The sequence below is a fragment of the Kogia breviceps genome, chromosome 10, assembly GCF_026419965.1.
Source record: "Kogia breviceps isolate mKogBre1 chromosome 10, mKogBre1 haplotype 1, whole genome shotgun sequence".
NCBI lineage: Eukaryota > Metazoa > Chordata > Mammalia > Artiodactyla > Physeteridae > Kogia > Kogia breviceps.
Window position 1 is genome coordinate 20,955,385 of NC_081319.1, and position 17,546 is coordinate 20,972,930.

The window sequence follows — 17,546 nt, forward strand, 5'->3', positions numbered from 1 at the left end:
GGAATGAGGGGAAAGAAAGAGAGAAAAAAGGATGAAAAAGATATAAAGATAAGAAGGCGGGAAGTAAAAAGGAGGAAGCAGAAGGGGATGAGAAGGCAGAAGGACACTGACAATCCCTGTGGTACTCTTTCATGGATTCCTTGGTGATCCTCAGGATGGTTCACCAGTATTCCATTTTCCTTCTTCCAGGCACATGGTAAGACTGAATTTCCCATACCCTTGAAGTTAGATTTGGCCATGTGTCTTGCTTTGGCCAAAAAAATGTGAATAAAAGCAAGTCATGTCACATCCAGGCAGAAGCCTTTAATGGTCAGTAATCTGTCACATTCTCTTCCCTTATCTACAGCAATCACTGATGGTAGAGACTCCTTATGGCCTGGGTCCCCAAGTGAGGATGCCAAGAAACACAGCCTCCCCGCAGCTCCAACCCATGATGGACATGGAGCATAAGTGAGAAATAAAGTTTTATTTAAGCCACTGAGATTTAGGGATATGTACTTTTATAACCTCAGCATATCATGGGGTATATCTATTCCAGAGCTAGATAACCACTGTCACAAAAGATCTCTGTTATGGACTGAATGTTTGTGTCCCTCCCCCACCTCAAATTCATATGTTGATGCCCTAATCCTATCAGATGTATATTTGAGATGGGGCGTTTGGGAAGTAATTAGGTTTATATGAGGTTATGAGGGTGGGGGCCTTATGATGGGATTAGTGCCCTTCTGAGAAGAGACATCAGAGAGCCCTCTCTCCACCTCTCTCCACTATATGAGGATGCAGTGAGAAGGCGGCCATCTGCAAGTCAGGAAGAGAGTCCTGGTCAAAACCCAACCAGGCTGGCACCCTGATCCTGGACTACCCAAGTCTCCAGAATTGTGAGAAATAAATTTCTGTTGTATAAACCACCTAGTCTATGGTATTTTGTTATGGCATCCCAAGCTGTCTGGTACAATCTCCTACAGAAAGTCAATTCCGTGTCAGTGTTAACCAAAGAGCCCAGGACAATTTCTCTAGCATTGTTTATGTGATTCTCTCTCTCACCCCATGCATCACCACCATGGCCACTCCATTTTGCTGAGCTTATACAATTCTATTAGAAGTTATCTGAGTATTTCATGACGCTACAGCTATAGTTTTCACTCTCTTTTGTACGCCACCAGTCCCTTTTTTCTCTAAGAAGCTTTCTTGGACTATTCCATCCACCCACATACAAGTCTAACCTAGATCTCTTTCCTAAAAGTTCTCGTCCCACCCAGGGCTTGTCATTTTGCACATTTTTTGTTTGGTTGGTTAGTTGTTTGGTTTTCGAGGATTTTTTTTAGTTAAAAAAATTTTTTTTTTACTTTTGGGATAATTTTACATTTACAGAAAAGTTGCAAAGATAGTACCGAGGGTTTCCACATCACATTGACACAGCTTTCCCTTATGTTAACATAACCATGGCACATTTTTCAAAACTAAGAAATTAATACTATTAATTAAACCATAGTCTTCATTCAGATTTTCCCAGTTTTCCTACTAATGTCCTTTTTCTGTTCCAGCATCTAATCCAGGATACCACATTGAATTTATTCATCAAATATCCTTAATCTCCTAAAGTCTGTGACAGTTTCTCAGTCTTTTTTTTTTTAAGACCTTATAACTTTTGAGGAGTACTGGACAGGTATCTTGTAGAATGTCTCTTAATTTGGGTTTGTCTGCTGTCTTCTCAGAGCTAGTCTGGGATTATGGATTTGGGGAAGAATACCACAAGGTGAGGTAAGCTTCTCATCATGTATCAGGGGTATATAATATCAACATGACTTATCATTAGTGATGTCAACTTTGATTGTTTGGTTAAGCTGATGTCTACCATATTTCTCCACTGTATAGTTACTATTTTTCCCTTTACATACTTTTTTCTTTGGAAGATGCACCAAGTCCAGCACACACTCTAGAGAAGGAGAATTAAGGTCTACCACCATCTCGGGTGCGCACTCTCTCTCTCTCTCTCTCTCTCTCTCTCTCTCTCTCTCTCTCTCTCTCTCTCTGTCTCTCTCTGTCTCTCAGCTCTTGGGGGGAGTCAGCTGCCACTTCAAGTAAGCAACACAATGGAGAGGATCATATGGCAAGGAACAGAAACCTCCTGCCAACAGCTACACGAGTGAGTTTGGAAGTGCATTCTCCAGCCCCAGCTGACAACTTGACTGCACACTCACAAGAGATCCTGAGTCACAAATATCCAGCTAAGTCAGTCTCAGATTCCTGAACCTAGAAACTATGTGAGCTATTAAATGTTGGTCATTTTGGGCTGATCTGTTGTATAATAAGAGATAATGAATTCACCAGGCAATACTTTCACCTCTTTTTCTTTGGCTTTTCTATATATATCTTCTTTGTTCTCTCCTCTCTTTTCATGTAATTCCTCAACTTCATGCCCTTGGCTGAAATAGCTACTTATATCTTCCTAGGTAATACCTTCTTGGTTCAGGGCACCAGACCACCCTGAAAAGCAGTCTGTCAGTTGTAAATTCTAGGGATAGAGAAACCCATTGACCCTAAATGGGTCATGTGACTGACCACTCTGGTCCAATTAATGTGGATGAAGTCAAGTTGTAGAAACACAGCTGCCTAGGGTCCAATCCTCTGCATGTGCGGAGAGGGGCAATTGTCAGAGGAAGAGGGTTAAAATGGGCCTGGCAGACACACCACCACTATCCAACTCTAAATGCCTCAAACACTCAAAGGAGTGAAAGATAAGACATAAGTTTTCTGCTGGACCCCATATTCAGGAACCAATGGTGAGATGGAAATGTGGAGAGTTGGGAAACCTCCTCAGGATCTTCCAAAACAGGCTACACCTACATTCATATGGCTGGTCTGATTCCACCTAGAAATGGCAGGAAGGATAATATTTTTTTAAACAAGGGGTAACCTTAGAGACAATGTGTGAAATGTAGCATGTTATGTTACAAACCATGCAGTTCATGGCTATACGATCCCAGTCTCCATGGACATCCAGGGATATTTTCAGCCCAAAACTCAGTAAGTCTTTGATTTGTTTGTCAGCAAGGTGATAACTCTTACAAGGATTGGTTTAATAATAAATACACCGTGGGTAAACTCCTCAAGGCAAAGCGTGAACAAAGGAACAAGTGTCAGAATGAGTTAATACTATGCTTGGACAGAGTTTCCTTAGGGTTTCCAGATGTTGAAGACGTCTAGCTCACTTTACTAGTTTGTGTCTAGCAACAGCAGAATGTTCATGGCCAGTCCTGTTGATATCTACCTCTCTGCCATGAGGCAATGGAAATGACAAAAGCTGTGTCACAAAGTAACAGTCTACAAGTAGATATAATTTCTGACACTGGATTGATGAACTAAAATTAGCTTTTACAATGTAAAAACTGCCTGGGATTTTCCATTGCTTTGATATTTTAATCTGGATGTGATTAATACACACACACACACACACACACACACATCGAAGTAACTGGGAAAGTAATCACATATGCAAAATTCAGAATCCATCACCAACACAGGTTGTGTGCATTTATTTCAATGCTATTTAAAACATCCTTGAAATTAAGGATGCAAATGAATCCCTTTCGAGTGCAAAGTTATCTTGTTCAGTTCACAGCTAGCCTCCTGCTAATCATTCCCTCCAGATTCGGTAGAAAGGGCTGATCACATCAATAATCAAGATTTGCTAACACCCCCCCCCCCAAATCTTCTGAGTCATCAGTTGTAGCTGGAAAACATGAGACATGAGCTGCAGAGTTCTATGAGTTTAAAAATATCCTTTTTACTTTTAAGCCTGTTCTCTTGAATTTGACTATGGAATTTCAGTGCTCCTCTTCTCATAGCTCTTATCTTTAGAGAAAGAATCACACCTCAAACAGAGTCAATAATACATGTCTACCACAAGGATAAAGCTTTACAGAGAGGGAACACCCAGGAGACACCAGAGCTGACATTGAGCAGCTTATATGGTTGGGCCCTTGTTGGTCTTGTGCCTTTTTGCTCTCAGCTCCATTCCTTAGGGAATGACATTCCTCAGACTCTGTTGACTGCCTCTGGCTCTCAGGCAGTTTGGCCAATGGCAGGCATTGATGCAAGACTGAAGGACAGGAGGAGGGCAGAAGCTGCTGTACTTCCTCTTTACTCTCTGCTTCACAGGGTGCCTCTGAGATGGTTGTATCTGCTTTGTAGCTTCCTTTCTGCAGGATAGCCCGTCTCTTCCCGACCCCAGTTCCTGCCTGGCAGCTTCCAGCATATGGCCCCAAATACTGGGGTTTGCTAATGTATCAAATAACTTATTTGGAAACTTCCTCTCCAGTCCTAGGGCTGGGACTAGCTTCCCACTGTTTCTAATCTCATGTCCCCTGTATCACTTTTCAGCTTTTTCATCACCTGTGTAACCAACCCTCTATATTAATTCCTCCTTTTGAGACACCTAGAGTAATTGCAGTTTTCCTCTCTGGACCCTAAATGACACAGAGACACAAAACCAACACAGACGCATTCAAAAGTCAAAAGTAACAAAACTGTAAGATTAAATGAGTAAATTGAATAATCCAAAAAGTGTTCACAGAAGGCAGAAATCAGAGAAGCCTAGAGATTAAGTTTCTCTATGGTTCATCACAGTTCCCAGTGTGACCTTTCTTCTACATCCTGACCTTACAGCTTTGGTGTCTACAGACAATAGCTTTTCCTCTTAGTATCATCCAGCCAAATTTCTGAGGACTTATCAAGTTATGTCATCCTTGACATAGGATGCTGGTTTCCCTTACTTATGGTCCAGTCAGCCCTGGCCCCAAAGGACTGAACACAACAATAATGCTAGCTGCTATGCATTGAACATTAACTCTGGGTAAGGAAACTTTTATCAGTTGTCTCATTTATTTTACAACACAACCTCATAAGGTAGGTGCTATTATTATTTCCCTTTTTCAGATGGGAACTTTCAGGCTTAGAAATTAAACATGCTGTCTCTGAACATGGTTGCCTACTGCTGCATCTTCTGTGAGGATTGTATCTTCACTGGCCCTGTTCCTCGTAGAAGGCCCAAGGAGGAAAGGTTCTAGTAGATACTGAGAACAGTGGAGGATCCAGAGGAGGGAGCCTGGCTGCGGAAAATCTTGCAAATCAGGTCCAGGAGGAACATTTAAACATTCATTAGATACTCTGTTAAGGGAATGATATTAATATAAAGCATAACCTTTGTAGTTTGTGGCAATTGATTCAGTTTGGATTTTTTTTTTTTTTTTTTTTGGTGGTACGTGGGCCTCTCACTGTCGTGGCCTCTCCCATTGCAGAGCACAGGCTCCGGACGCGCAGGCTCAGCAGCCATGGCTCATGGGCCCAGCCGCTCCGGGGCATGTGGGATTCTCCCAGACCGGGGCACAAACCCGTGTCCCCTGCATCGGCAGGCAGATTCTCAACCACTGCGCCACCAGGGAAGCCCAGTTTGGATTTTTTTAAAGAAAGGCCTTGGCCTGCTTCTAGAGGGATCTGAAGACCTTCTTTTACTTAAAATGAACAGTATCAATATTGTGTTCAGAGTCTCCATATGAGCACAATTATTTGAAGCCCACTGATAATTCCTATCACACACAAAAAAAGGCAGAGTTACCAAATTTAGAAATTGAATAATCACACCCTCCCAAAGTAAACTCATTACCATCTACCTCCACCTCCATATAAAATGTATAGAAAAACAATTTGAGTTATTTTTACTGGATGCCTAACCACGGCCCAATGCATTGCAGTAATCTTTCCTTCATATCACATTGAAAAGAGTAAATATGCAATTTTCACACAGAGTGATGGATAATATCATCTTCCTGTACAGATATCTGCTAAGGTTTTTTAAAAAATTTAATTACACCTGTTGAAAGTTAGGACCTCTGGGCTTTTGAATGAGACAGCAAAAAGCAAAACTGAGCCCACAATCCACAATCCCCTACACAGAGATGCGCGCGCGCGCGCGCGCACACACACACACACACACACACACACACACACACATTCATTTACATAGGTGTATGCATTGATTTGACTCCCTTGTTGGAAGGCAGAAAGTGTAAACCTGTACATCTACCCAGGGATGAGGATCTGATCTGCAGAATGAAGGATGAAATGAAGAATTTAAAAATACGCCCAATGAGAACAGCAAACTCTTATCAACCTTGGCTGTGCAGAGCTACAGATGGTCCAATGAACTAGATTAAGGAGGAAGTCACATGGCCACCACTGACATTAAGCCTTTAGAGACCTGCCACATCCAGGGAGCAGAGCATTCTTGCAGAAGGATGGAGTTCCAGGTTGGAAAATAGGTAAATACACTTTAATTCTTGGTGTATGTCGAAAAAGACAGGAAAAAGTACCTTTTATCCCCCCTGTAAACAAGAAGTCTAATCAAAGTGTCAGGCGTCAATTTGAGCATCTTTGGTTTAGAATTTGAATGCAATAATGTGCCATTTTATACCATGAGGAGGAATTCTGAGAAAAGTAGAAGGTGCATCTGAATCTGGTTTACTTTCAAAATTCAAATTAATTTCCAAATTTTACGGTGTTGTGAACAGCACACTATTGGAAAATCTAGCCTTATCTCTAAGTCTGCAGCCTTGGGCACATTATTTGATGTCAATTTATAAAATGGGCATATTAACCCTCGCCTTATAGACAGGGAAAGTTCTCAGTCGTTATGTTCTGGTATACACCAATGTGGCTATACCAAATGTTAAAATATTTAGATATTTTGCAGTGACTGGTAAAGAACTACATCCCTTGATTCATACCTGATAACTGTCCCCAAACTGCTGTCCTAGACACCTAGATTTATTTCTCAGAATCTCCTGGACCGGACCTAGACCTCTTCAGCAGCTAAGGAGTTGAAGCCTGACCCTGCAGAGCGCCTCTGAGGCCCTGCTCCACTGCCAAGGCCAGTGTGGGCCTTGACTGGTCAGTGGTGCTCATACCAATACTGGTTATCAAGTATTTTGAACACGACCTTCACAGGGTGGTGTGGAAATGGAATGGCATCATACATCAGGATATGCATTACAAATCATTCAACTCTCGGCACGTGTTACTGTCCTAGAGAAAAGCTACTTGTGGCACAAGCTCACACTCAAGAGTACCCGGTACATTAGAAGAATAATTTGGACTTTTAACTTCCAAACCAGTGACATCTACGGAAAAGGCATTATTCATTTTGTGAAGCCATATAAGACACATTTATAACCTTCAAGAAGGTTAGGATTAGTCTAGTCCTGAGGCTAATTTGAAGAGAGGACATAGGGGCCAATCTGAAAGAGCTCCCAATGGCCAAAGTTAAAACAACTGAGCAACAAGATAAGTAACAACAGCACTGGATTATAACCCAAAGAGTAACATAAATATTTATGTGTCCATAATGATATGAAAAAAATGAGAAATAAATAAGTAAATTAGGGAGAAGAAATACATCTTCCTTACAGAAGAATCCCAAGTAATATATATTAATATCCCCTATCAACAAATACCGCTCCCCTAGATTGTGCACTTTGGAGACTATGTTACTCTAGGACAACGGTTATTTGGGAGCTGTTGAGTATTCAATCTCTCCCTCTTTCACTTCATTACACACACTTTCTGAGTAGTATTTTGAGCTCTCCTGTGGAGGGATTCTCCATTATTTGTAATTGTGGGGCTGGTAGAAAATGGTGGCTATTCCCAGAAGCTACCTCTCACTGCTGTTCCCTAAAACAGAAATGGAAGAGCTCAAACGTTGCCCTCCCCCCCACCTATACACGACCTGTCTCACACTTCGAATCTCACACGCATGATGCAAAGACGGTGGAAACCACTGGAGGTTGAAAATGTGGTGGTGTCTTAACCAGACCTAAGCTACGGCTCCTGCTGCCAAGCCTCTGAAATTTCCTTGCTTTCTGTTTTCCAAGCCTGTTTTTCTGGCCTGCTTTTAATTCTGTAAGCCCTTGATCTCCTTCCAATTGATTCATTCCCTTTTTACTTAAGATAGCTGCTGTCCACGTCTGTTGTCTGCAACCAAGAAGCTGACAAACGAAGTTCTTTTATTTGTGTTTATGCATCCAGCTAGCACAGTTGTTCTAAACTTCAGTGTGTCTCAGAATCACTAGGAGTGCTCATTAAAAATGCTCCACTCGGGCTTCCCTGGTGGCGCAGTGGTTGAGAGCCCGCCTCCCGGTGCGGGAGGTGTGGGTTCGTGCCCCGGTCCGGGAGGATCCCACGTGGCGCAGAGCGGCTGGGCCCGTGGGCCACGGCCGCTGAGCCTGCGCGTCCGGAACCTGTGCTCCGCGGCGGGAGAGGCCACAGCGGTGACAGGCCCGCGTACCGCACACACACACACACAAAAAATGCTCCACTCCCAGAGAGCTCATCTGGTAGGTCTGAAGCGGTGCCCAGGAATCTGATTTGAGTAAGTGTTGAAAGCACAATGTTTTTACTTGCTGGTCTCTGCTGCAGTGTTTTGAGCACTGTATATGGGATTCACTGACCTATCCTCTTGCCTAATATAGAGTCTGGCTGGCACAGAGTAGGATCACAGGAAAGTACTTTTTTCTTTCTTGTGTGTGGTACGCGGGCCTCTCACTGTTGTGGCCTCTCCCGTTGCGGAGAACAGGCTCCGGACGCACAGGCTCACGGGCCATGGCTCACGGGCCCAGCCGCCCCGCGGCATGTGGGATCCTCCCCGACTGGGGCACGAACCCGTGTCCCCTGCATCGGCAGTGGGACTCTCAACCACTGCGCCACAGGGGAAGCCCCAGGAAAGTACTTTTAGACACAACATTCATCCTCAGTCCCACCAGCACTCCCAGGTGAACGCAAAACCACCTTCACTTTTGTCTGCTCCCTCATCTTAATGGTAGACAGTATAATCTCAGAATTTAAAGCCTACTATGTAATTTTTAGGTTATGATAGCCACATAAATAAAGGTAAAATGAAACAGGTGAAATTAAATTTAATGATCTATTTGTTTAATCCAATATATCTAAATTATTACCATTTCAAGATGTAATCAATAGAAAACCTTTATTAACGAGATACTTTACTTTCTCTTCTCTACAGCAGTGTGCGTTTTCCACTTTCAGCATATCTCAACTCAGATCTCAACTCAGGTCTCAATAGCCATGTGACAAGTGGCTGCCGATTGGACAGCACAGCCCTATATACAGTATACCTCTCTTAGGTATATGTAGAACACATTAGTTCATTAAAAGCTCTGAGAAATGCTATCTTAAGATTCTATCCTAAGAAGACCTACTTAACTTTTCTTATCTCATTATTTCTCAAACCCATCTGACCATGGAGCACACACACAGACACACAGACACACAGAGATTTTGGAACACCGATTTAAATCCTACAGAATTAGTCCTTCCGAAAACATTTGTTATAAAAAATAATAGATGTATATGTATAACTGAATCACTTTGCTGTATACCTGAAACTAACACGACATTGTAAATCAACTGTAGTGCAATATAAAATAAATTTTTTAAAAAAATTTTAAAAACACTTTCTTTTGACCATTCCAAAAGGAAACCACTACTTAGATACAAACCTATGCAGTAGAATCTAGATAACATGGTGAGGGTGTGCATATGAGGAAATGTATTCATGAGGGTGTACATGTGGTGTCTAACAGTATTTGTGAGTTTATATGGTGAGAGCATGCGTGTTGTGTTGTGAGAGTGTGTATGCTTGCTAGAAACTGTCAAAAGAATGTTCTAAGAGTAAAACTGAAATGCGTTAGTTTTTCTGTCATGACAGTTTCTGTGGTAAAATGTTATTTAATCTCTTTATTTCCTCATGAAAATTACATTCTTCAGATGAATACTTTAAATTTTTAGTATATTTTTTCTTAACGCTTAAAGATGAACCAAAGAACAACTGCTTGGGGTAAGGAGGAATTGTAGCTTGACTTTCTTTCTGCTTTTTGTAGTTGGAGTAAAATTAATATAGTTAAGGTTAGCGGGGGAAATTTCAGGAGTTACACATTTGACAAAAATAATAGTTAAGAAGCATATACTGAAATTCTTTATATTTAATGGTTAGAATGATACAGTATCTTTAAGAAGAACTGGGTTTCAGTCAAATGTTCCTTCTTATTTTTAATATGTAAACAAAAAAAACCCGAAGTGCTACCACTTCTCAGACATATCCTGAGTCACCTTCCCAAATGCAGAATGTTATGAACTGAACTGGGTTTTTTTATTACAGAGTTAGGAATATACTCCCCCCCAAAAATATGATGAAGCAACTCTCAGGGGAAGGAAGGACTTTGAGTATCCCATGTGAAGTATGTCCTTAGCTCAGTACACACGATGGGAATGGGGCTAGGCAGGTCCCTGAGATGTTCATTAGTGCTAATGGGAGGGCTGTGGCCAAGGCACACAATAAGCGTGCAGCTTCGGAAGTGTCGGATTATTCGGAGAGGACAGCTAGCATCTGAGTGATCAACACCTTTAGCATTTGTCATTTGGGGACCTCTTCTTTTTCAGAGAGTGTCTTTCTGTCGCTTTTAGTTGGTCTTCACACCACTTTTTTGAAAGCAGAGTACTTTTCCAGAGATGGATAAAATAGTAGATTATTTTACTATAATTACCAGACTGGCCCAAAGAACTGAAAGTTCTCGAGTCTTTTCCTTACTCCTTTTAGATTCAGAAGGTGGGTTTGGAAACAATATGTGGTATCATTAAGGAACCAATAGCAGAGTCGTTTGGACTTTGCTTTAGAAAGTCGATGACAAAGATGACTCTCTGCCAAGTACCTTGATTGATCTCTAGAGTCTAGATTTGGTGGAGACCGCTGCTGGCAACACGAGGTTGGACCAGATGACACATATGATGGGACACAAAAGTACACATTAAGCCAAGTGTTCATGTTCCAATACGGCCTCATGACTCATGATGTGACCTTGAATAACTTCTCTAACACAGCTGCCCTAATGGGTAACATGGTAACAAATTCATCCTTCACAGAGTATTGAAGCTCTGTGAATTAGTATATATAAGCCAAACCTAGAATTGTCCTGGTGCTGTTTATTACTCAGATATTCAGATTTAGCAGCAGGGAAAGACACTCCACCCCGCCATATATTTAATAACACGACAGAGAATCTTAAGCACTTTGTAAGTACCTCCAGCCACGATGACTGTTTAGAGTCTTACCTGTTTTGACAGTTGTATCAATGACCTTAGCCTTTAACGGGGATCAACTACAACAGATATGTCTAAATGACCAATGTTGGCCCTCGATGGAACAAAGGATGCTTTTCAATAACCTGAGTGATTTGGCCTGTGTAGTTCTGTAGACACGATGACACAAATGAATTCAAAATAGGAAGATTCTTACATCGTGAGTTTGAGGAAAACAGCAACTAGAGGCTGAAACTGTATTATCTAACATTGGAAATAAGTCTGTTTCTTTGATGGCATAGCAGATGAAGCAACTAACTTTTAGGGACTCTTTGTACTAACATCTTTCTCTGAAGTAAAGGGAACTGCTCATTTTTTGTTTGTTGGGTGGATGTGTGTGTGTGTCTGTGTTTGCAGTGTACACTGATTGAGTGTGCTTATGCTACAACTCTGCTATAAAAACCTGGAGGTCGGGCTTGCCTGGTGGCGCAGTGGTTGAGACTCCGCCTGCTGATGCAGGGGACACGGGTTCGTGCCCCGGTCCGGGAAGATCCCACATGCCGCGGAGCGGCTGGGCCCGTGAGCCATGGCCGCTGGCCCTGCGCATCCGGGGCCTGTGCTCCACAGCGGGAGAGGCCACGACAGTGAGAGGCCCGCGTACCGCAAAATAACAAAACAAAAAAAACCCCTGGAGGTCAAGAACTATGTTTTTTTTTTGTGGTTTTTTTTTTTTTTTTTTTTTTTTTGCGTTACGTGGCCCTCTCACTGTTGCGGCCTCTCCCGTTGCGGAGCACAGGCTCCGGACACGCAGGCTCAGCGGCCATGGCTCACGGGCCCAGCCGCTTCGCAGCACGTGGGATCTTCCCGGACCGGGGCGCGAACCCGCGTCCCCTGCATCGGCAGGCGGACTCTCAACCACTGCGCCACCAGGGAAGCCCAAGAACTATGTTTTTAATACCCACTACATAGGAATAAGTATTTAGAGGGTGCTTTTTTTTTTTTCAAACACATAGACTTTTAATTTATATTTTTATACAGCAGGTTCTTATTAGTTATCCATTTTATACATATTTAGAACAGCTTTGAGCCACTGAAATACGTTGTATCTGTACTCTGGATTCCTGGACAAATACTTAGGAGGGTTCCTATCAGTGTCTTCCTAGATCTTGATTCTGAGTTCTTCCTCTCATCTCACCGCCCAAATTCAGGCTAACAAAGTTCCTATCCCTCTCTCCCCATCCAGCCCTGGCCAGTGGCCATCACGAGTCTGCTGAGAGGCAGACACCAGCAACCTAGTCTGTCTGCTACTGCCTAAAGTCTGGCCTGGTCCACACTGCAACTCCTCACGCTTCCGTTGTGACTCCATGGTCACACCTGTGATTTCAGGTATCTAGTTCCACGGGCCTTTCTGAAACCTACGCAGCTCTCTTCATTTGCCAAGGTGGGGTGTGCTGACCCTGGGAATGTGAACCACAGACCTCCAAGCACAGGGAGGACTACTGACTAAGCCTCAGCTGCTATGTTGGACGTGCATCACCGTGCTTGGGCTAAGGCCACGCTTCCAGTGGCCAGGGGCTGACTGTGGATGGATACTGAGGTAGGCCCATTCCTGGAGGGCACAGAGCTCTTCTGATGGGTGACTTTGGCTTGAGAACTCTTGATGGCCTTGCCAAAGTTTCCTGAGAACTGCACTTAGAACTTTTCTCTCTTTTTCATTGGGAACAGATTTGCAATGAGGTAGGGGAGAGGGTCACCCAGCCTCCCCATTTTCTCTCACAGCCACTTCCCCTCATCAATTTTATACAGTTAATCCTGTGTTAGCGTTTGTTTCTGAGAGGACCCAAACTAACATACTGAAGCTGGACTTTTATACTAGGAATGGCAAATTGTGTACAGGGGTATCAGTCCCATGAGGAATTCTGAAACTGGCACAGCCCTTCAGAGGTGTCCCACTGTCCCAGTGGTATGGCTCTTAGAGCCCTGTGTTGAGAAGGATTCTGAAGCTACAGGGTTTAGGCAAATGTGCTGGCCACTCCTCCTTTCTGTGCCCATGACAGACATTGCTAATTGATAATACCTATGTATGTAATAGAGCAGTGCTGAGTTAGCTATCAGCCATCAGCACAAGTGCTTACAGATGCCAGGCACTTGCCATTATGTTTCAGACCTGCCTGCAGATCCTAAGTGTGAAAGTGTCGTGTCATGATGGTTTGATTTTAGGAAGTTCAGTCTTTTATCAGGGTTCCTTTGTCAACGTTTTCTAGCAACTCCCAGGGCATGCTTGCATGTTCCATGAGTCTGTGCTGGTTGATGCATGCCATTTCCATCAGTCATCCAGCTCTGCATCTTTGCACACCCCACTTGCCACTATCATGATGGAGCAGGCCATTTTCTACCACTTCTAACTTTTTAATTAAATAACTGTAAAAAATTTTTTATTATTATAAATGCTTTATTTTTTTTTTTAACATAGAGGAAGCTTGGTGGTGAATATGTAGCCATTTGATGTTTTTATGACTAAGAGTTAAAGCTCAGGCTCTCTTTCTTATAGAATGTAAATGTGCACCAACACATGTATATGTAATTGTTATCAAAATTAAGCTTAGTCACTAAAAGAAGATTCGCTGCCTGAACTTCCTTCTGTATTTTTTTCACCTTCACCGTCAGGCACTGGACCATCTGGCCTCTCAAGAAAACCTGGGTCTAGTCCTTCCGATATCATTTTGTTTCTTATTGCTGTCACTGGAAAACCCACGTGAACCATTTTGAGATATCTGGCATATCTTGGATCCTTGACTACAGTTAAGATATTTTCTGGTGTTACTTCACTTTCCTGTGTCCAGAGTCTTGTAAACTGCTGTCATTGCTCTGAAGTGGTTTCACAATGTGTTTCATTTGTGATCCTAGTGACACTTATAGGAGATACTTCAAATGTGACATCATCTAGCCCTGGGATAGATGTCAACTTTGCATCTAAAATATTGAGAGTTGTTTCAATTTGCTGGATACGAAGAGAAAGGTCTGCCAGTTTCTCCACACAAACTGTAGAGAAGTGGTTGAGGAACCATACACTGTACACCACAAATTGGTTTAGAAATGCCACCATTCTTTTCTGTTGAATAGCTGGCACCTTAGTCAGGTCTATGCCTGACCCCATGAGAGGAAGCCCATCCTCATCTATTTCCTCAGCATGCGGGGGACCCCATAAATTTTGTGTTTAGTGAACACATGCACATAACCTTAAAAGTCTAACATAGGCAGTCCTTAAAGGTTTATAATTTTTAAAGTTATTCCTTGCACTGACCTTCATTTCTGTCCCCCAGAAGCAATGCCTCCTTAACTCTTCTAGCTACCTCCCCCAGTATTTACTTCCTTATTTCTAGAATTTTGCATATACTAAGGTATCCACTGACTTCTCTACATGCTGCATAAGGACTTAGCCCATCGCCAAGTCCGACCATTTTCCTTTTTCTCCATAATACTCCAACATAGTCATAGGTTTTACTAAATCAATAGTCTATGTTTACATTTTTATGATTTTGAAAATACTATTCAATTCACTAGAATTATGCTTCCTTTTGTGTCCAAACGTATTTCTGCTGTAGCTAATAATTTATTAATAATGAGTATTAATTTTCTTGGTTCCTAGAGCCCTCCCTCCAGGAGCCCTCTGTCCTCCTCGTCTTACCTGGGCTGATTTTTCTCTTAGCTTGCTGAAAGACAGCATTCCTAGGGCTGGCCCTTTGCCAATCTTCAGGATAACATCCCATATTTTCCTACACCTCATATCTCCCTCTTTCTTGGTTTACCCCTTCGTTTTGGTCTCCTATCAATACTCAGTTTGCTGAAATTCCTCCTTGCATCATTTCACTGCAGTCTTTTCCAAAGAAAGATGGAGAAAGATACTGATGTATTGAGTACTTGTGCACATGAAAATGTCTTTATGCCATCCTTGCACTTATTTTGATAGTTATATACTTCTAGGATAAAATCTAGAGTCTAGGAGTAAATCTAAATCTACGATGAAAATATTTAAAAGGTGTTTTTTAAGATTTCAATACTGCTGTTATGTTGAGAAAACTAATGTCATCTTGCATCCAGTTCTGTTATAGTTGATCTACTGTTTTTCCTCCCTGGAAGATTTCAGGATCATCTTTTTTTCCTTTGAGTTATGAAATGTTACCACAATATGCCTTGGTGTGGTCTCAGCTTGGGTCCAGAGACAGAGGCGGATGTGCAGGAAGCTTACAGGGGACTGCTCTTGAAAACAACGCTGCGAGGGAGAGGGATGGCAGGATTGGACAGAGGCAGAAGCGGAAGTGCCACAGAGACTTCAGCCAGTTCTATGGCGAGTTCTGCCAGCCAACGCTTCCTCCTCATAGAAAGGGAGAGCTCTGTGAGGAGGAATAGCACTTCAAAGCTGTCCCACCTTCGGCAGGTGGGCTGAGCCTTTATGCACCCTTCCCCGGTTGAGCAGTCAGGGATCTGACCCATTCCCAAGAAGGGACTGATCGTGGATGAGGCAATGCCCTTGAGACAGTGGTAAATGCCCAGTGTTAAATCATCTGAGAACTGTCAACTATTAGCAAAGCTGGGTCATGTGGAAATGAGTGCTTCCGCCATGTAGGGAAATCTGGGTGGCACACAACATTATCCACTACAATATGGGTCTTATTTTAATAATTGTGTTGAGCTCTTGCTAGACTTATTCAGTCTGAACACCTAAGTCTTGCAATTTTGGGAAAATTTTCTTGTGTTTATTGTTTAATAGTTTCCTCTCTTCCTTTTCCTTGTTATCTTTTTTTTTTTCCTATGAGTCATATTTTGCTTCTGTAGAACTGACCTCCTAATCCTCATCTTTCTTTTTCTTTTGACTGTTTCTTGACCTTTTCATCCCAAGATGTTTCTTCAACTTTATTTTCCAATATGCTTGTTGTGGTCATCTAATAGCATGATGAATCTGAGAGATATGAACAGGGCACCAATAGCATCTACTATATGGATTAATAACTTACTTACTTATCGCTTCAGTGTCATTTGGGGGAATTTGGGGAGGGGGAATACATAAACCCAGGTGGTCTATCTGACATTCTGAACCAGGAAACATCAGTTACAGACTGTCTTTACTCAGTCTGCTGCTGTTCCTCTTCGAATCACCTCACTTCAAGCGTAATCAAAGAGAATCTACTCAACTCAATGGGAGGCTGAGATTAGGCTACAGTGTTCAGTAAGACTTTACCAAAGACCTCAGACCAACTGAAGTTCATTACCACACAGGAAAATTTTAAATTAGTCGTTAAATTTGTCTTCTCTCAGAGTCCACAGGTCCAATTCATTTCAAGAGGCATCAGTTGGGTGTGTAATTAATCCAAACTTTGCCCCATGTTTCAGGGAACAGCTCATATCTCCTCTTTGGGACACCTTGAGTATACCTCTTCTGCCTGTGTCTATAAAAACCAAACAGATGAAGGAGGTCTCCTTTTACCCCTGAAGTCTTAGGCTTTCCAATGAAGTCCTTACTTTTGGGTCAGGACTGGCCTCTTTCCAGGATGACCTGTAGTGGGAATTACCATTCTCTCCATAGCTCTAAGGCTTTCAACGCGGCCATGTTTTTCCGAAGAGTGATCTCAGGTCTTCCACAGAAGTGCTGTCAGACAGCAAGAGTTTAGGGAAAGCAGAGATGACCAAGGAATTCCTCTGGTTCATTTTGATAATCAGGTCTACACGTCCCTCCTGCTATTTTATTTTCTTGGCTCTCTTTCTCCAGTATACAACAGTTTAAATACACACACACACACACACACACACACACACACACACACACACACTTACACACACTCCACTCCAAAACCAAGCAATAATATAGAGACATTGTAGAAATCATAGTCTGCAGAGATGAAGATTTTCATTGACTAAAATACTGATGTGTTCCCCTGCAGAGCATTTAAACTCCTCAAGCCACAGTTCCTCCAGCAAGAATCTTCTGTCACATTTGCATAATCATTGCTTTCCCCTAACCAAGGGACATTTAGCCCCAGAATAATGACAAGTGTCCACCTCCTGCAAACAGAAAATTGCTCCATTGGGGAGATTTGTAATTACAGAATTTGTTTTTCCATGTACTAGAGCCTAATATTTACAGCCTATGACTGTGAAGTCAGTCAGTAATGGGTTCAAATTCCAGCTCTGTAACTTTCAAACAATGAGTCCTTGAGACAGTTATTTCATTCCTTGTGCTTCAGCTTCCTCATCTGCAAAATGGAATCGTTAAGAGAACCCACTTCACAGAGGTGCTGCTTAAGTTGGGTGAGGAAATTCATGTGAAAGATCTTCAAGCAGTGCTTATTGAAAAAAAATTCAATAAATATTAACTGCCATTATTATTAATTAAAGAGTGT

The 17,546-nt window shown here is 42.3% G+C and overlaps 1 pseudogene; it reads right to left on the reverse strand.

Moving 5' to 3' along the window:
• Window positions 1-13,656: 13,656 nt before the first annotated feature.
• On the reverse strand, window positions 13,657-14,329 carry LOC131764516 (WASH complex subunit 3 pseudogene; annotated as a pseudogene).
• Window positions 14,330-17,546: the final 3,217 nt, after the last annotated feature.